Source organism: Ambystoma mexicanum, chromosome 3q (assembly GCF_040938575.1).
Source record: "Ambystoma mexicanum isolate Mex_15411 chromosome 3q, UKY_AmexF1_1, whole genome shotgun sequence".
NCBI classification, from domain to species: domain Eukaryota; kingdom Metazoa; phylum Chordata; class Amphibia; order Caudata; family Ambystomatidae; genus Ambystoma; species Ambystoma mexicanum.
Genome location: NC_090926.1, coordinates 1,274,657,958 through 1,274,676,632, shown reverse-complemented (window position 1 = coordinate 1,274,676,632; position 18,675 = coordinate 1,274,657,958). Strand labels below are relative to the sequence as shown.

The window sequence follows — 18,675 nt, the reverse complement described above, 5'->3', positions numbered from 1 at the left end:
ACCTCAGTCTTCTATAGGCACAGGTGCCGAGCAGGGACTGCCGGAACTGTTCGACGTGCTGTCCAGCGCCGCTGGACGGAGAAGTGGCACTGTCAGCTCCACCCAGCGGAGAAGATCTGCACTGGAATCCAGTTTTTGTACCTGGATTGCCGTTTCCCAAGCCGCAATCTCCGCAGCAATCCATCTCCTGAGGTCATTCCACCAAAGGGCCTCGCTTGGACCCCGTACGCTCTTCCAGCCCATGGCTATTCACCTTTTCGCTGTTATGTAAATCAAATCTAGAAGTCTAGTTAGGGGCTTATTCTTGCTGCTTCGCTTGTATGTCTCCAATATGCAAGCTGCTGGTTCATGAGTTTCCACCTCAATCCCAGCCGTCGCCACCCTCTCTTTCACTTGGGCCCAGAACCTCTGGACCGAAGGACAGCTCCAGAACATATGGTTCATGCCTGCCCGTGGCTCGTGGCATTTGGGACATGTCTGGGGCGAGGCCCCTTTGAACTTCGATATGGCGTCAGGCGTAAGGTAGGCCCTGTTGGTAATGTACAGCTGTATTAATTGGAGGCGAGCATTCCTGGAGGTCTTTTTATGGTAGTGGGTTATTTTCTCCCATGTTTTGTCCTCAAATTCAAGGCCCAATTCACACTCCCATCTCCTTTTGCATTTTAGTTCGTTCTTTGTCGTGGCCAGTAATAGGGCTTCGTATATTCTGGAGGTTTCGTGGCCTCCTTCGGCTGTGTCCAGCAATGTTTCGATGGTTTCGTTCTCAATTAATTGGTTGTCTGCCTCTGGCCATCTTTTTCTTAAGGCCAGTGTTACTGCCCTGTGGAGCAAGAACTGTCCAGTGGGCAGGCCCGTCGACTCGCAGAGGTCAGGGAATGTCAAAAGCTTGTGTTCGTGCATGAGGTCGCCCAGTACTGCCACACCATAAGGCTCCCACATAGAGAGAGTTTCAGTGTGTCCCCAAGAGGGTTTCGCCATGACTGCAGCGATGGGGATCTGCGGGGAGTATGGGTCCTTTAACCCCATAGCTTTGCAGGCCCGCTTCCAGAGCTGAGTTCCAAGCTTGGTCAGGTATGGATGACGTTGTGGAGCCTGTTTCTCGACCCATAATAAGTCTCGAAGTAGCAGTCGCGGCAGGGCCGGTTGGAGAAGTCTGGTGTCAGTGGTGGTTTCATCTGCCATCCAGTATGTTACGTGCCTCAGTTGGCTGGCCAGGTAATATAGTTCGAAATTGGGGACTTTCAGTCCGCCCTTCTCGTAGGGCCTTTGGAGGATGTCTAGCGCCACCCTATGCCTGCCTCCCTGCCACAGGAATCCTCTACAGAGTTTGTTCAGGTCTCTGAAAAAGGTCGGGGGGATGTTGAAGGGAACATTGGTAAAGCAGTGCAGTAAGCGTGGGAGCGCTACCATTTTGAGGAGTGCTGCCCTTCCTGCCACTGAGAGAGGGAGTTTCCCCCAGAAAGCCATGGAGTTAGCAAGTGCATCCCTAGCTCTGACTGTGTTAAGAATGTGTTCAGTATCCGGGTTACGGTGTATGGTAACACCCAAGTATTTGAAGGATGTCACCTGCCACTGGAGAGCTAGCGGGGGCAGGGATCCGTGCTCATCGCTATATAGTGCTGCGAGGGTGTAGAGACAAGACTTGTCTTTGTTTATCTGGATGCCTGTATGTTTTTGGAAGCAGTCTAATGTCTCCAAGATGTAGGGCAGAAGATGCTCAGGGTTATGTAGGTAAAGAAGTGTGTCATCTGCATACATGGAGATGAGGTGTGTCACTCCATCTAGTACAAAGCCTCCCCCACCGTATTCCTGACGGATGTACGCGGCCACTGGCTCTGCAGCAATGATGTATAACATGGGGGATAAGGGACATCCCTGCTGTGTGCCTCTGTGGAGGGGCCATTTGTCAGAGTACGTCTTGTTGGTGCGCACTCTAGCCATGGGGTGAGTGTAAAGCAATTGGGTCCATTTAAGGAAGGCGGGTCCTATGCCCATCCTGACCATGGTGGCGTATAACCATTCCCATTTAACCGAATCAAAGGCCTTGGTGGCGTCAAGTGACGCCACCGCCTATTTCTGGGATTCTCGCTCTGTGCAGTATATGATGTGGTGCAACCTGCGTAAGTTTTCGGTGATAGAGCGCCCAGGTACGTAGCCAGTTTGGTCTTGGTGAATTAGCAGGGGAATCACTCTGCGTAATCTATTGGCGAGGAGTGCCGACAGTATTTTGCAGTCGACATTTAGCTTAGAAAGAGGTCTATATGAACTGCAATCCGTCCCATCTTTGCCAGGCTTAAGCAAGGGGATTATTATTGCTTCGCTCATGGAGTTTGGGAGTGAGCCGCACTCAAAAGCCTCGTTGTATACTTGTGCCAGCAGTGGGGCAAGGGTCACCTCATATGTCTTATAGAATTCCCCAGGAAGGCCATCCATACCTGGCGCTTTCCCAGAGGGTAATGATCTAATGATTGCCTTGACTTCTTCTGGGGCAATAGGGTCCTCTAAGGCTACGGCCAACTGTGGGTCTAGCATGGGTAACTCTATGCAGTCTAGGGCGTCCTCGATCCTGGTATCCGACGAGGGCGGGGTTTTGGAGTATAGGTCCTGGTAGTACACGGAGAAAACCGTGTTAATCTCGGCCTGGGTGTGCTCCGTGGTGCCATCTGATCTACGAATGTGGCAAATGGGGGTGCTAGGGGTTTCTCTCTTGTACAGCCAGGCCAAGAGTTTGCCAGGCTTGTCTCCCAGGGCGTGTGTCCTTTCAGTATGCTTGGCGTAGCTTAGTTTCCCCAGGGACTCCCAGTGCGACAGACAGGCTTGTCGCTGTGTTATTATTTCCCGTATATGCTCAGGAGTCGAATCTGCCTTGTTCTCCAGCTCCCCCAGCTTCCTTTCTGCTCCCGCCAGAGAATTCATAATGGACTTTTGGGCCCCCCCCCCCACTGCAGCTAGCATGTCCCCTCTCATAACCACCTTATATGCCTCCCATGCGGTGCTGATACATTCCACACTACCTAGGTTATTTAGCCAGTATTCGTCTGTACTGTCTTGTACGTGGTCCCTGAAGGCTGAGTCCAGCAGGGCCTCTGCTCGCAGTCTCCACGTGGGAACCGGGGGTCTGGGCGGGTACACCTCTCAGGTGACCGACAAGGGTGAGTGGTCTGACAATACTCTGGGTAAATACTGTGCCTCGCTGAAAGTGGCTTGCTGCTCCTGACTGACCAGCATGTAATCCAACCTGGTGTGGACGCTATGTGGCGGGGAGAAGAAGGAGTACTCACGTCGCTCCGGGCCCAGTTCCCTCCACAGATTGCAAAGTGACAACTGAGTAATCAGTTTGGATAGTATCTTGGCTGGGGGGGATGGGCGGGAGTGTTTGGTATCAGACCTGTCTTTGAGAGGGTCTAAGGTGCAGTTGTGGTCCCCACCCCATATCATGACGCTATTTACATAGCGGCCTATTCTAGAGTATAGGGAGTGGAAGAAAGTTGTGGCGTCGTGGTTAGGTGAGTAAGTGCTAATCAGGCACAGGTCTCTTCCCTCCATGGTACCCTGCACAAGCGCCATCCTGCCCTTGTCATCCTTTTTGGTGCCCATTACCTTAAAGGGGACGGTCGGGTTGATCCATATCAAAACCCCTCTAGCATATGAGGAGTAGGAGGATCCGACCAGGGTCCCCCACCATGTTTTGGCTAGCGCCGACAGTTTTTCCTCTGTTAGGTGTGTCTCTTGGAGCATGGCAATTCCCACCTTGCAGCGTTGCAGGTATGCCTGGATCCGTCGTTGTTTCACATAGCTATTCATGCCTCTGACGTTCCACGTCATCACTTTTATTCTCTTAGCCATAGGCATGATGGTGTCCTCTCTCCTGCCTCGGTCTTGGTCGAGGTCCCGTTAGAGGTGCTGCTGTAATGAGGATATCCTGAGGTCTCGGTATTTCAACTTTAGAGTTCCCAACTAGGGTGCGGGTTCCTGGCTTCCCTTTCCCTAAGAACAAACTTCCCCAACAAATAACTGGTCTGACAAGATAATCCTCGTCGTGAATGTCCTGTTTCCGCTCCTTAGGACCAGGCATGGTCTTCGGGTGCCCTACGGGCGGGTAAACGTACCCTGAAAACAGAAAAACAAGCTCCAGGGGGTTGAGGGAGCTGTAACTTCGATGTTCCGCGTAATAGAATCATATCTGCTGGTCTTAGGGCTAGGTGTATCTGTTACTATACTCTTGAGGTATGAATCGCTCCTGCTGTCTCTGGTAGGTGTATCAGTGCGGCTTACGCCTTGTGCCATCAATGTCCGGTAATTGCTGCTCGTCCATCCAGTCCCGGGCTTGTTCCGGGGTGTCGATTAGGTGGGCTCTGTTCTTGTGTATCACTTTTAGCCTTGCGGGGTATAGGAGCACATATTTCAATCCAGCGGCCTTTAACCTGGCTTTAGTGTGACTGAACTGAGCTCTGTTCATCTGTACCTGAAAGGTGTTGTCAGGGTAAATCGCGATCTTGGCCGAATTCCTCAGTATCTGGCCCTCTGATCGTGAGTGCACTAGAATGACCTCGCGGTCTCTGTAGTTTAATACTTTTGCTATCATAGGCCTGGGTGGGCCTCCTGGCGGGGGCCTCTTGGCGAGCGACCTATGAGCCCTTTCGAAGGAGAACCCCTGCGATAGTTTCTCTGCGCCGATCTCCTGCAGCAGGAGGTTTTCGACGTAGTTGGTGGGGTTCGAGTCTTCGATGCCCTCCGGTAATCCGAGCAGCCGGATGTTGTTCCGGCAGGCCCTTCCTTCGGCCTCCTCCACCCTGTCCTCCAAGTTTTTGACCCTTTGCTGAAGGCCGTCCATGTCGTGCAGAAGCTGGGTCTTCGCTTCCGTATTCTCACGTACTTGGGTCTCGAGCGCGTCAGTTCTGCCAGCCAAGGAGCGGACGTCCTGGCGAAGGAGGCCCAAATCTATGGCCACAGCGTCGATTTTATTCACCATAGTTGTTTGGAATAACGTGATGGCCTCCAAGAGTTGGGAGTTGGTGGGTTCAGATGTCGCTGCTGTGGGGCTTGTTTCCTTTCCGGCAGTTGCCATGGTTGGGCACTCTGGGTTGGGGGGCTCATTGGCTGTGTGGGCGTCTAGGGTGGTCTGTCGCTGCTTGGACCTAGCCCCCCTCCCCGTAGACTTATCCAGGCCGGACATCCTCCCAGATCTGCGAGTTTCAAGCGCCACAATCGGGTGTTACGGCTAGGGTCCTTTAGTCGTGGCCCCTGTAGAAATTTGCAGTTACAAAGTATGACGGCTAACGATTCTCCCAGCACACTCAGGGCTGTAGTCAACCACGCTCTGGGCCCTCCGGCGGGGGGATATGTGCTCCAGCACCGCAGGGAGCCAGTCACCCAGGTCCCCGAGGCTCCACAAGGTGCAATAGGTCTGCCTTTATGCCAGCTCAGGCAGTGTAGGGAAGAGAGGTGCGTCACACGGGGGGGGGGGGGTGTGGATTGGTCAGACCCCTAGTAGCGCCCCGCAGCTCGCGGGGGGGCACCTTGTCCTTAAGGCTCTGCAGGAAGTCTCTCTCCAGGGGCAGGAGGGTCGCGTGGTCCGTGCCGTGCCGTGCAGGCGTGTCAGCTAGGCCCACACACACACTGCCAAATAAAGGCTGTTCTCTCCACCCTACTCGTGGCAGTGGTTGTGGCTCCTCGTGGGCCCTCAGTCAGGGGGGGGCTAGGGGCCCAGGCAGCGGGGGGCGGCCCCCCTCTTGGTTACTTGCCCGCTCCAAGTGTTGCGGTCCCCAGTCGCCTTCTAGTGTCTGCGACCCTCTTCCAGGGCGCAGGGTGCCGGGGCCACACCGGCCGCGCCCGTGGTGCGATTCAGGCAGGGCGGACGGTGTACGCGACTCTCACAGCAGTCCTGATGAGCTACTGTCCTGATGAGCTACTGTTAGTCCTGACTCACCAGGGGCGGCGCGAGGCAGTCGGCGTTCGCACTCGATATCGTGCGCGTTCCCCAGGCCTTGATTCCGGCACTGCTCTCCCCTTGCGGGTGGGTCCGGGCCGGTCCTCAATCTCCCTCGATCCTCGCCGCAGGGCCGGCAGGCGCCTCCGGTTGTTCCGGTCGTCCTCTCGTCTTCGCGTCTGGAGCTCTCTTAGGCTTATCGCAGTGATCACTTTCCAAGCACGAAGGGATCAGCCGGGGCGCTGTTCACACCCACTCCGTTCCGCAGTGTAGGGCAGCCTTCTCCATGCATCACTAGGCTGACGCCGGGCTCTCTGGGCTCAGCGAGTGGAGGCCGCCATCTTGGCTACCCACTCCTTCATGTACACAATCCTCATGGCGCGGCTTTTGGGCTTCCACCCTCGTGTGTGGGGAGTCCAGGAGGCTCCCGCCGCAGTCAGCAGCTCTCGGGGTGGTTTGCAGGTACCAAGCTAATCAGGGCTAGCAGACCCTTCCTATCCCCCGACAGCTGCCTCACTCTGGCCAGAGCACTCATTCAATCCAAACTAGACTATTGCAACAGCCTGTACCTAGGAGCCAACCTATCCGTAACTAACAAACTCCAGGTTCTTCAGAACAATGCTCTGCGTGCAGCACTGAACATCCCATGGCGTGCGCACATCTCCACTACCAGGAAAGCGTGTAAATGGCTCTCCATACAGCAAAAAATCGACCTCAAAACTATTTGCCTCACCTACAAGGCCTTAAATAACCTAGCCCCACTGTACCTCTCTGACAAATTCACTCTAAAACCCACACCCAGAACCACCAGATCGTCCAACTCCCTATGCCTGTTAGTGCCCAGATTTGCCTTAAAAAGAGCAGGAGGCGCCAGCTTCACTGTACTAGCCTCCCAACTCTGGAACACCCTACCACTCAACATTAAAACCACTGAGTCCTTCCCTATCTTTAGGAAACTTGTTATAGGCTGGTTACTGAACAAAGAGTAGCTTTTAACCTCATCTCGAAACTCTAACAGCCGTAACCACACCTGTATTATACGTAAATTGTTGTACGTTGTAAAACTATTTGATGTACTTTGTAATTGTAAATGCTCTCTGTAACTTGTTGTACTCTGTATCTGTAAATGCTTATCTTATGCCTGTAACCGATTCCTTAAGCGCCCTTTTACCCACGGGTCCGGAGCGCTCTACAAATAAATAAACAAACAAACAAACAAACAAACAAAGACGATTTGCAATATTAAAGAACAGCTTATCAGTAGCTCATCATGCGGAGCTTGCCGAAGTCGCGTCCGCTCTACATGGCGGTTAGCCACGCCCCTGACAGCAAAGGATTAATCATCCATTTGTAATAAATGTGTGTTCAAAAAGACAATTCAAATGCAAAACTGAATGTGACTGAAATGCTGTCTGCTATATAGGTGCCTCACATATGCCTACCCATATACCCATAAGTTCCATGTGTGTTGCAGATATGTAATGGGACTATATGGTTTGTGAAAATGCTCATATCGCATGAATATATTTTCTTCCAGCTCAGCTAAAGTACATGACATTATCTCTGCAGAGAACTTCTGTTCTTAAAGTTGAAATTATATCTAATTCTAATCATCAGCTATAAGCACAGTTTTCCTTCAGGTTCAGAGGGATGACTTGGTGAAGAATTGACTTTGCATCTGTCTTGTATGCGAGAAATCATTCGGTCACTGAGCATGCATTATTAGCGATGAACAGTGCTTGCTTAGAATGGTGCTTTTTGCTGATGGAGGGCTCATTTTCCATTTCAAAGTTGTATATATGACAGCAATTAGGATGTTTTCTGACATGTTAGTATTATATTAGTCATTGGGTTTGGTGTGACTTTACTGTGAAATAAATTTCGAGGGGATTGTATTCTCCGGCTTATTCCACATCTTTCACAGTAATTACAACAGCTGTGCTGCTTCGGAAAACTTTTTTTGCGTAGGCGTCCTGCGTCGATGACATCAATACGCTCCCTCGAGGACCTCCGTCGACGTCACTGGATGTTATATCTAGGACGCACGATGCCCGTAGCCTCAGTTCCGTTTTTTCCACGAACGTATTTGCTTTGAAATCTCGGCGCGCCTCAGTTCTTCTACTTCGTTTGCTTAGAGTTGAGAAAATGTCTTCATCTTCTTCTACCCCAAAGTCGGGCTTCAAAAAGTGTCGGGACTGCAGTCCCAAAATGTCCATTACGGACGCGCACAAAGTCTGCCTCTGGTGCCTCGGCGAAAGCCACGCCACCGATGATTGCGATGAATGCCAGTCTCTGACTTCGAAGGCCCTGCGGGAGCAGAAGAAGAAGTTGTCAGTAGTTAGGGTTGCTAAACCCCGTAAGTCGAAATCCACTGGTCTTTCGACCGACAATTCGAGGGGCGACTCTCCGTATCGGCGTAAGTCCAGGGGGTCTTGTTCTAGGAGTGGGTCCCGCGATTCCTCTGCCTTTTCAAGGCATTCACGGAAGCGCCGTCACCGGTCACCTTCCCCATCCTCGTCAGAGGACTCCACCAGACGGCGGGTGGCTTGTCCCACGAAACACTTGTCGCAGGCCGAATGGGATGAATTCCGCCGGCAGATGATGGCAATTTTTTAATTGTAGGGCACCGTTCCGTCCACGCTTTTAAGGGAAGCCGGCAAGGAACGCGCTAGAGCCACTGCTCGCACGCCTTGGGGCTCGGGTGGTTGGCGTGATCATTGGGAACCGTTGCGGTCCCGATCGGACAAGGATGATCACCACCGTGCCCGGACCAGGTCCCGGTCTTCGACACTGTGGAGACTGTTGGAGGATGTGAGGCCTTCTAAGAAGGTATCGACGCCATCGGCGCTATGTCCATCGAGGGACTCTCTCAAGGCTCTGAGGAAGTCGTTGACACCACCGGCGCCAAGGCCGTCGAAGGACACGCTCGTGGCTCTGGCCTCGAAGCCGTTGTCGAAGTCATCGGCGCCTCGGTCGACGCCACTTCCATCGGTGCCTTCGACACCTTTTGAGGAGAATTTACCAGAGGTGCCACGGAGAGCTGGGGACGCTCTGAGAAAGGCCCTCAGCAAGTCTGTGCGGTCTATGTTTGACCCATACTCTGTTCCTCCTCCCAGGGTGGAATTGTTCCAACTCTTGGAGTACATTTCAGAGGTGGAGGAAGGGTCTGATGAGGAGGGGGTTGTGCCTCCTGAGGTTCCTGATGACCTGTTGTCTGGTCATAGCCAACTGGAAGACCTTCGTCAATCTTTACATGACGCCAGAGGTCTTGATACCTCTCCGGAGGTTGAGTTTGGCATGCCTGAGCCTGGTACACATGCCTGAGCCTGGTACACATGCCGAGTCCTCGTACAGGTGTCTCATGTTGAGGGTGACTGAGTACTAGGGGTGGTCCGCTCCACCTGTGGATTTTCTGCAGGATGACCTGGCAGATATATTGGACCAAGGTCCACCCACTGACCCGGTGTTGCCATTTCATATGGCCTTACAAAGAAGGGTGGCGGCGGCTTGTACTGCTCCTGAGAGTCTCCCGGCAGTGAATAAGTAGTTGCCGAAAAAATATACCTCCCAGCCAGTGGTGACCCCTGATACTTGTCTACGCACCCAACTCCAGAGAGTTTGGTGGTGCAGGCGGCTACGGCCCCAGCAAAGCAGGCTGCGTACCCTACTATCCCTCCGGATAGGGACGACAAGCGCTTTGACGGTTGGGCGAAGAAGGTGTTTTCCTCTGGGGGTATGGCTTCAAAGGCAGCCAACTCTGTTTGGCCCTGGCAAGATTCACTCACACTCTGTGGAATTGTGTGTCATTGGCGGCTGAGCATATCCCCGAAGAGGAGGAACGGGATGGTTTTCTAGCCCTCGTGCAAGGTTGCAAGGATGCCATGTGTGAATCCGTTCAGTCGGGTCTGGACGTGGCAGACTGTGTCAGCCGGTCCATGGCGGCGAGCACCGTGATAAGCAGGTTTGCCTGGTTGCGGAAGTCGGAGTTTGCTCCTGGTGTACAGTCACGGCTTATCAACAGGCCCTTTGATGGTGTCCATCTTTTTGGCAGCAAGGCTGATGAGAGCCTTGAGAGGTTGCAGACCTCCAAAGCTGCGGTAAAGTCCTTGAGCGCTGCAGTATGGCAACCTACGCCTTTTCGTCCTAGGGGACAGCAATGGAGGGGATGTTCCTTTCGATACTACTCTTCCTTTGGTAGATCGAGAGGGGCTGCCAGTCAAAGGGGTCAACGTAGGAGTACCAGAGGTGGAAAACAAGGTACTCGAGGTGCCAAAGCCGCTCGGGCAGTTGCCTCTTTGCCCTCAGGTACTGCCGCAGCCGCTTCCGCTCAGTCATGAAGCCATGGCCCATGGTTCGCTGGTTGGGGGAAGGCTGGCGCAGCATCTTGTAGAATGGCGTCCCATTACTTCAGATGTGTGGGTTCTGGAGATCATAGCCCACGGCTACTGTCTTCCTTTCGCGCAGAGGCCTCACGACAATCAACCGGGGAAGCTCTCTTTGAAGTGTCCGGATCCGCTCCTTGCGCATGAAATCCTATCCCTGCTCGAGAAAGGCGCCATAGAACTGTTGCCTGTAGCGGAGAGGAACAAGGGCTGGTATTCCCCATATTTTTTGATCCCGAAAAAAGACAGAGGATTGAGACCCATCATGGACTTGCGTGGTTTGAACAAGCTCCTCAGGAAGGACAAGCTCAAGATGGTTACTCTTTCTCAAGTCCTCAAGGCCCTTCAACTTCAGTATTGGTTGGTATTTCTCAACCTCAAGGATGCTTACTTTCATGTGCCGATTCATCCCAAGCACAAGAAGTACCTGAGGTTCTCGGTTGGCGACTCGCATTTTCAGTTTTGGGTACTGCCGTTCAGATTGACCTCCGCCCCAAGGGTCTTCACCAAGCTGATGGTGGTGGTGGCAGCGTATCTCAGGAACGGGGGGATTCACGTCTACCACTACCTAGACGATTGGTTGATCAGGGCCAGTTCTCTCGAGCAAGTCCTGAATCATCTGTCCGTCACTTGCTTCACCTTCACAAGCTGGGCTTCTCCCATAATTTAAAGAAGTCCCATGTGACACCTACCCAGCGGCACCGGTACATCAGAGCAGTGCTCGACACATCCCTGGGGTTGTGTTTGCCTCCCCAGTAGAGGGCTCATCACATTCTGCAAATGGTGGACAAATTTCAACGTGCCCAGAGTCTCCCGGCGTTAGAGTTCTTGAGATTGCTCGGCTTCATGGCATCCTGCATTTTACTGGTGCCAGAGGCCAGGCTGCGGATGAGATCTCTGCAGAGGGCACTCAAGATGCAGTGTTCGCAGTTCTCCGGCAGGATGTCGGATTCTGTTCAGATTCCACCCTCGGTCGCACAGGATCTTCTGTGGTGGGCCATGGAAGGCAATCTGATGAAGGGTGCTCCATTTTGACAACCGTGGCCAGAGATAACGATCGTGACGGACGCATCCCTCAAGGGTTGGGGAGCGCATGCCAACGAGTTGATGGCCAGTGGCCGTTGGTCTCTGTCGGAGTCCAGACTCCACATCAATCTGTTAGAGCTGCGGGCTGTCAGGCTAGCCCTGAAGGCTTTTCTGCTGTCTGTGCGGGGGAAGAATGTCCTGATTATGACGGACAATTCAGTGGCCATGCACTACCTCAACAAAAAGAGGGGGGGCAGGGTCACTCCCACTGTGCAGAGAGGCGATGCAGCTCTGGTTCTGGGCCATCCAGCAGGAAATTTCGATCTCAGCAGTTCATCTGGCTGGAGAAGAAAATGCAGCAGCGGACGCTCTGAGCAGGCAGAGCACGGTCTCTCACGATTGGGAGCTGGCTCAGGAAGTTCTGTTGGAGATCTTCGTTCTTTGAGGAACGCCGCAAGTGGATCTCTTCGCCACCAGTGTCAACGGAAGTGCGAAATATTCTGCCTGTGGGAATTTCCTCCAAGAGGAGCCTTAGGGGACGCGTTCGTAGTGGAGTGGTCCTTCCCACTGCTGTATGCGTTCCCTCCAGTCCCCATCATTCCGCAAGTGTTGCAGAGGCTATGGAGGTTCGGTTACCGGATGATCCTCATTGCCCCAGCATGGGCCAGGAGAGTGTGGTACCCAGACCTTCTCGACATGTCCATCTGCTCTCCACGCCGTCTTCCCTACCATGACGATCTGCTCTCACGGGAGGGGGGTTGGGTTCTTCATCCAGAGGTCAAGTCCCTCAGCCTTCACGCTTGGTATCTGAAAGGTTGCGGTATAAGAATTGGAACCTCCCCGAAGACATGATGGAGGTGTTGTTTTCAGCCAGAAGGCCAGCAACGAAATCTCTGTACCGTTGCCGTTGGAGAAAGTTATGCGACTGGTGCAGAGTACATAATGAGGATCCTTTCCAATATTCCATTGCTTTGGTTTTGTCTTGTTTGCTTTCTTTATCCCACAAGGACCTGCAAGTGGGTACCATTAAAGGATACCTGGCGGCGCTGTCCATATTTAAGCGCTCGTCTGAGGAATGTTCTTATTATAAAATCGCTTTGATATCTCAGTTTCCAAAAGGGCTAACTAATGTATTTCCACCGTCGCCTTTCCAGGTGCTGAGATGGGATTTGAATTTGGTTTTAAATTAAAGTTCCTAATGGGAGCTGCGTTTGAGCCCTTACATTCTTATCCGTTGCGACTATTGTCCTTTAAAACTGTATTTTTAGTTGTGGTTACTTCCACACGCAGAGTGAGTGAGTTGCAGGCACTTTCCACCAATCCACCCTTCACTGTGTTCCATAAGGACAGGGTTGTCCTTAGGGTTTCGCCTTCCTTTCTTCCGAAGGTTGTGTCGGAATTCCATCTGAGCCAGAAGGTAATTCTTCCGGCATTCTATCCTCCTCCACATCCTGGTAAGGAAGAGGAGAGGCTCCATAGGTTGGACCCTAGGAGAGCTTTGAGTTTCTATCTCTCACGGATGTCCCGGGTCAGATTGGACGATCAGCTCTTTATTGGTTACGCTGGAAGGTGTTTAGGTCAGGCTGTTTCCAAGCAGACCTTATCTAGATGGATCATTTTGACGATCTCTGAGTGTTATCGTTTGGTGGGAAAGGACCCTCCAGTAGGCTTACGGGCTCATTCTACTAGGGTTATGGCTGCCTCCACTGCCCTACAGAGGGGTGTTCCGATTTGTAATATTTGCAAAGCAGCCATATGGGCCTCTGTCCATAATTTTGTGAAACATTATTCCCTGGACTCTATCCATGGGCAGGATTTGGCTTTGGTAAGGCAGACCTCTATTCTGCAATTTGATTGGGCATTCTAAAATTCTAAATTCTTTTCCCACCTCCATACGTTGGTACTGCTTTGGGAGTTTGTCAAAGATGTGGAATACATCGGAGGACACAATCCCCTCGAAGAACAAGTTACTTTCTTACCTGGTAACATTCTTTCGATGGGATGTTCCTCCGACGTATTCCACATCATACCCTCCCAGCCTGCCCCTCTACAGAATTTCTGATGCGATTGCAGCTTACGTTTCCGCAAGGCTTTCTGCAGTCATACTGGCAGGTGGTTGATGCCACACGTTCTGGGAAAAACTACAACTGAGGCTAGGGGCGTCGTGCGTCCTAGATATAACATCCGGTGACGTCGACCATCGACAGAGGTCCTCGAAGGAGCGTATCGACGTCATCGACTGTTAGGTAGAATACTGTTCAGTTCCCTAAAGGAGCGCTACAGAAGATTAAGACTACAGGTGAGAGCAATAAATCCCCTTTGGTATCAGTCTGTACCACAAAGATTTAGTTGGTAGCCGTGGCTGAGCAGTCAGATTTATCTCAAGAGGGAGATGAGCATTATTCAGGGTTTACACATTAGGCCTACAGCACTATGGCACAAGGAAACACTGACCAAAGCTTTGTATTAAAAAGTATATATATATTTATTTTATACACTTCTAATAAAACACATGTATCACAGTCATCAAGCAAGTTAAATGAAGTCAAAGGAAAAATATACACACTCTCTAGTTAAATTGTAGACCAAGTGAACCAGAGTGAAAACTGAGCAAAACGGCACAGTGAAAACTACACACAAGGGATACTCTATCAATTTCTCACAAGGGAGGGAAAGCACAAGTTATATAGAAATATCTTCTTACACACCCTAGCAACACTTCCCATAGGTTTGTGCATCAGTATAGGCAATACTTAAATGAAAACTGTGCAAAATAGCAAGTTTTAAAAAGGGGAAGAAAAAGGATAATTATCAGAAGTAGGTGCACCAACACAATTCTAGTTGAGAATCAATCTCAGGAAGGCAGGTCTAACAAATGTAGCCAGAGTCAGTAGGCCTGTGCCAGAGTCAGTGGTACAGGGCAAGGGCCCGGGAGCAAAATGTTCTTATAGCTGCAGTCAAGTCTTTGGTTAACGATTTTGAAAAGGTGGATGCAGAAGTTGAAAAGACAATGTTAAGAGAGAGGGGCGGCCTACCCGACAGGTAGGTAAAGCATTTAAAACACCTTTAGTGCTACCGCGAAGAAAGGGCAGCCTGGCGGAACAATGTATCTTTAAAATGAAGAAGTGGCTCCTGCGGTGGCGGCTGTTCCTGGTAGTTCCTGCAGTTCGGGTGATCCAGCAGAGGAAGAGAGGCTCTCGTCGTGGAGGAAGGTTCGAGTTACTGCACTACCCAAGGATGAAACCAGCTGCGGTGCTGCCCGACGAATAAAAGGTACGCTCCTTTAAATCGCGGTCCGGGTGGACTGGTGCCTGGCTATCCGGCCTCCGAGTACAGGGTACGGGAGATTCGACCAAGGCAAGTCCAGGAAGCCGATTGGCAAACCGGTTGGCCCCACCAGCTCAAGGGAAGAAGGCTCTTGCAGATGAAGATCTTCTCTCGTCGTGTGGAGGAAAGTGGTGAGACGCTGCAGCAGGGCTTCACCGGTGGTTCAGTCGTTGCAGATGTCTTTGGCTTCTCTCCTCTTTGGCTTCTTAGTTCCAGTGGCGACGTCTTGCTCTTCCAGTCCTCAGGACCCTGCTTTTATGCAAAAAGATCCCCATTCATGCAGCCTGGCTGTCACTCACACAGTGGAGTGGTCATCTTGGCGGGAGACCCTCCAGCCTATCAGGATAGAGTGCGACATGCGTTGCTGAGGCAACCCTGTCCAGGGGTCCTACTCCCCCTCCCACACAATGGACCCACCCCAGACTCAGTGGCGCCGAAAGGAGGGCTTCTCGGTAGAAGCCCGCCAAAAGGACGAACAAAGGATCCCCGACCTGGGTTAGGAGTTTAGAGAAAGACACGAGAAAGAAGGTATATTAAAGTTCTGGCAAATAAAACCTAACGGAGTCAAGTTAATATTAAAATGCACCGGCGGTATGTTAGAGGCTGTCAGAAAAAGTGGTAGCCTCGAACAATGGGAAAATCCCATAGGAAAATATTTGCGGTCAAATATTTATGGTTGTAACCACTGCCACCAGCCAGAAACTTTTGAGAGAGGGACTGTACGGTACCCTATCGAAAATGAACATAATGGAAAAACTATTAACCCTTTCCAGTACTTCCATAGTAAGATGGTTTGTACTGATGTAGTTCATAAAACTTGACTAGTAAAGTCAATTGGGACTTTACATGCCCTGGGAGACAGTAGTCAGTCCCAGGGTATGGAGTCTATGTTTGGGGGGTTGCTATGATGCCCCTGTGTCACTGCACTGAGGGTGCTGCGTAACACATGTGAATAAAGATGGTTCCTATGGCGGTGAGAAAATCCCATAGACATTAAACACAAAAACCTAGCCTAGAACACACATAGCAAAAATGCCTAAGAGTGGGAAAAAAAGAGTCTCACTATTAGCAGGAAAAAGAAACAAACCCTTCAAATCCAGCAGAGCTACTGGGGTACTCTATAGGTAAGGGAAATTAGCCATAGATTGAGAATTCTCCCTAACATCGACGCAGGACGCCTACGCCGAAAAAGTTTTCTGAAGCAGCACAGCTGTGGTAATTACTGTCAAAGATGTGGAATACGTCAGAGGAACATCCCATCGAAAGAACATTACCAGGTAAGAAAGTAACTTGTTCTTCTTGGCCCAATAATATAAAAGAGGATGCTTTATCAACGCAGGGAGATGATACAACTTTAACAATTTCATCACCAGAAAAAGGTCTCGGTTCGTCATGGTGTTTTGGGGTAATTTTAAAACTAATATAAAATTCTAATAAGGATATGTTTTCTTCTCTTCTGATGAGGGATAACGTTGTGATGCTGGAAATGCATCGGAGGGACAGGGCCTCCGTATCCTTGTCCTTTACTGCTTTTTATCATGTGTTCTGTCATGTTTTACGCGCAGGAGTTCATGTGGGACTCCTGGCAGTGCAGCTCTCTCGTTTGGTTTTTGTGAACAGACCCATGGGATAACCTTAGGGCACCCATGAGTCGGGGTACAACCCTGTGCCCCCAGTGTATGTTTTTGGGCACCTGTGGGTGGCCCACAGAGCAGGGTACGGGCTGGTGGCAGCTCCGTGCTGAATTGACTGGTGCCCGGAGCGTCCTCCATTGTGGGTTGCCCAGGCCCTGTCATTGGAATCGGTAGATTCCTGATGGAGACAAGATGGCCCCCGTGGCCTCTTGCCTTCCATCGCCTGTTACCTTGATCTTCCCGAAGTCCCAGGAAGCCCGGACTATGTCCCTTCCCCCTGACTGGCTGTTGGGTGGAAGTTCCATATATGGTAGTGTGGGGAAGTGCTGACCAGACTGGCTGACAGACCCAACGACCGTATGTTGTAGGTACGCCTGTGGGTGGGACTTGGGTGAATGGAGTGTGTGACGAATAGGCATTTCTGTGTTGTGGGTGTCTAGTATCTGATGGTTGACACAATGACTGAGACAGCCCTGACTGAAACCAATATGAATGCAGTGGGGAGTGTTGAATGGCTGGGTACTTGTCCCAATACACATAACTTGTTTTGAGTGTCTGGAGAGAAGTGAATGGCCTGAATGCACTGTGTGCCTGATTGGCTGCCTGCATGAATGCCCTTTGCCGTGATTGGATGCTTGAGTATGACCCAGCAGATTTAATGGGAGATCAACAGTATATCTGGGGACCTCTCTTTATTAGGAATTGTGTTCAGAAGCTGAAGTCCACTTCGACGAGTAACTGGAGTAAAACTGAAGCTTGACCTTGAAGCCCTGCTGGACGAGAAGAATTGCTGTTGCTCTACTTCACAATCTGAAATCTGCTGTGTTTTCAAGGACTGACCCAGAGAGGACCTGGTAAGGTGCCCTCTTCCCGACCTACGAGGGACCATCGTTCACCAGGTGATCTTTGCCAAAGCTCCCTGGTAGACAAACCTTCGACAGGCTGCCGACCCGAAACGGGGACTGCTGCAGAATACCAAGGAGAAGTGCCCGGACTTTTGTCCAACACTGTTGACGACCGCAGCCGCCGTGCTCCCGTTTGCCTAAGAACTTGTGAATCCAATGATGCTCTGGTCCGCATCGTCACCGCTTATCCCGCTGGAGAAGGCCTGAGCATTGACGCACCAAGGAGCATCCGTCGGTGGGTTTCCCGCCACCCAAGGACCACAGAGATGCCGACGACTCGAAGCCCTTACTGGGCCACAGTTCTTCAAACTCTTTGCGGTCCAGAACTATCGACACCGAGGTGCCCCGCACGCCTCTTCCTTGCAGGACGTTTACGCTTCCCCCGTCAATGAGCACCGCTAGGAACGAAGCTTCCACTTCACCTTCATAGCTCACCCTGTCCTCCTTCGGAAGTTCAACAACCCGTGACTCCTGCCTTAAAAGGAGGACACTCAAGAAGGGCCGTTGATTGCCCGACGAGGAACTCAACGTCAGGTACTTTAGGGTTGCAGAACTATTGGGAAGTCTCTTCTGAACAATATATGGACTGGGCTTGCATCTTTATTCTACAGGTTGCCCAGGTGGGGGGATCTCCACACAGAACTGTGTTTAACAGTAGTGACCAGTATTTCTGCCAATTGTTCTTATCAAGTGCTTTCCTCTTACCTCTATTGTTGGTTTCCTTTACAACTTGATTTGTATGCCATTCAACCGTACAGTTGATGCACTTTAAAGAGATCTAATAGCAATTGTGGTACCACGTAGAACTGTATATTTGGCATTATAGATAACCGAGTACAAAGTGCGTTATCGTGATATTGTATATAACCTTGATTATTAATTATATAAAGACTGTGTTGTAATCGATACAGTGTGCGGACATTCCTTTGTGGGTGCTTGGGGACTACACTGTACTTAAGAATCAGCCTGCATCACCTTCCCGAGAAGCTAGGCCATGATTGCTCGACCACGTCCCAATATTGAGAATCTTGGCAGGAGTCCTCTGTGCCTCTCCTCTACCAAATAGAGAGCAGAAGTAGAGACCCCCCCTCCGGTCCCTCACAGTGGTGGCAGCGGTGGGATGCTAATGGTTTTAAGAATCAGTGTATAACCGTGCCACTTACGAAGAATATCTGCACTTTGTTAAATTAAGGTTTAGTTGCGTATAAGATAACTGCATTACAAGCAACGGAATCTATTGCGAATGGTAAATTGACTCGGATGAGCTTAGAGGCTATCCAGAGTGCTTGTGAAGCCTGGGAGTTAGACTTTGTGGATAAGTCTAGGGCTGAGCTGATAGCTGCCCTGGTGGACAACCAGACTGATTGTGAAACTCTTGAAGGGGGGGATGCAACCAATGAGGACTCTACCCTGAGGGTTGTCGCTGAATCTGATTCTGGGAATGCTGCCTCTGTCCCAAACCCGAGCACTTC

General features: G+C 51.1%; 1 protein-coding gene across 2 annotated transcripts in view; it reads left to right on the top strand.

The window, feature by feature from the left end:
- LOC138447868 (complement C3-like) overlaps window positions 1–18,675 on the top strand; it is a 1,306,650-nt gene that overhangs the window by 650,671 nt on the left and 637,304 nt on the right. The gene's annotated exons all lie outside the window — the stretch shown is intronic.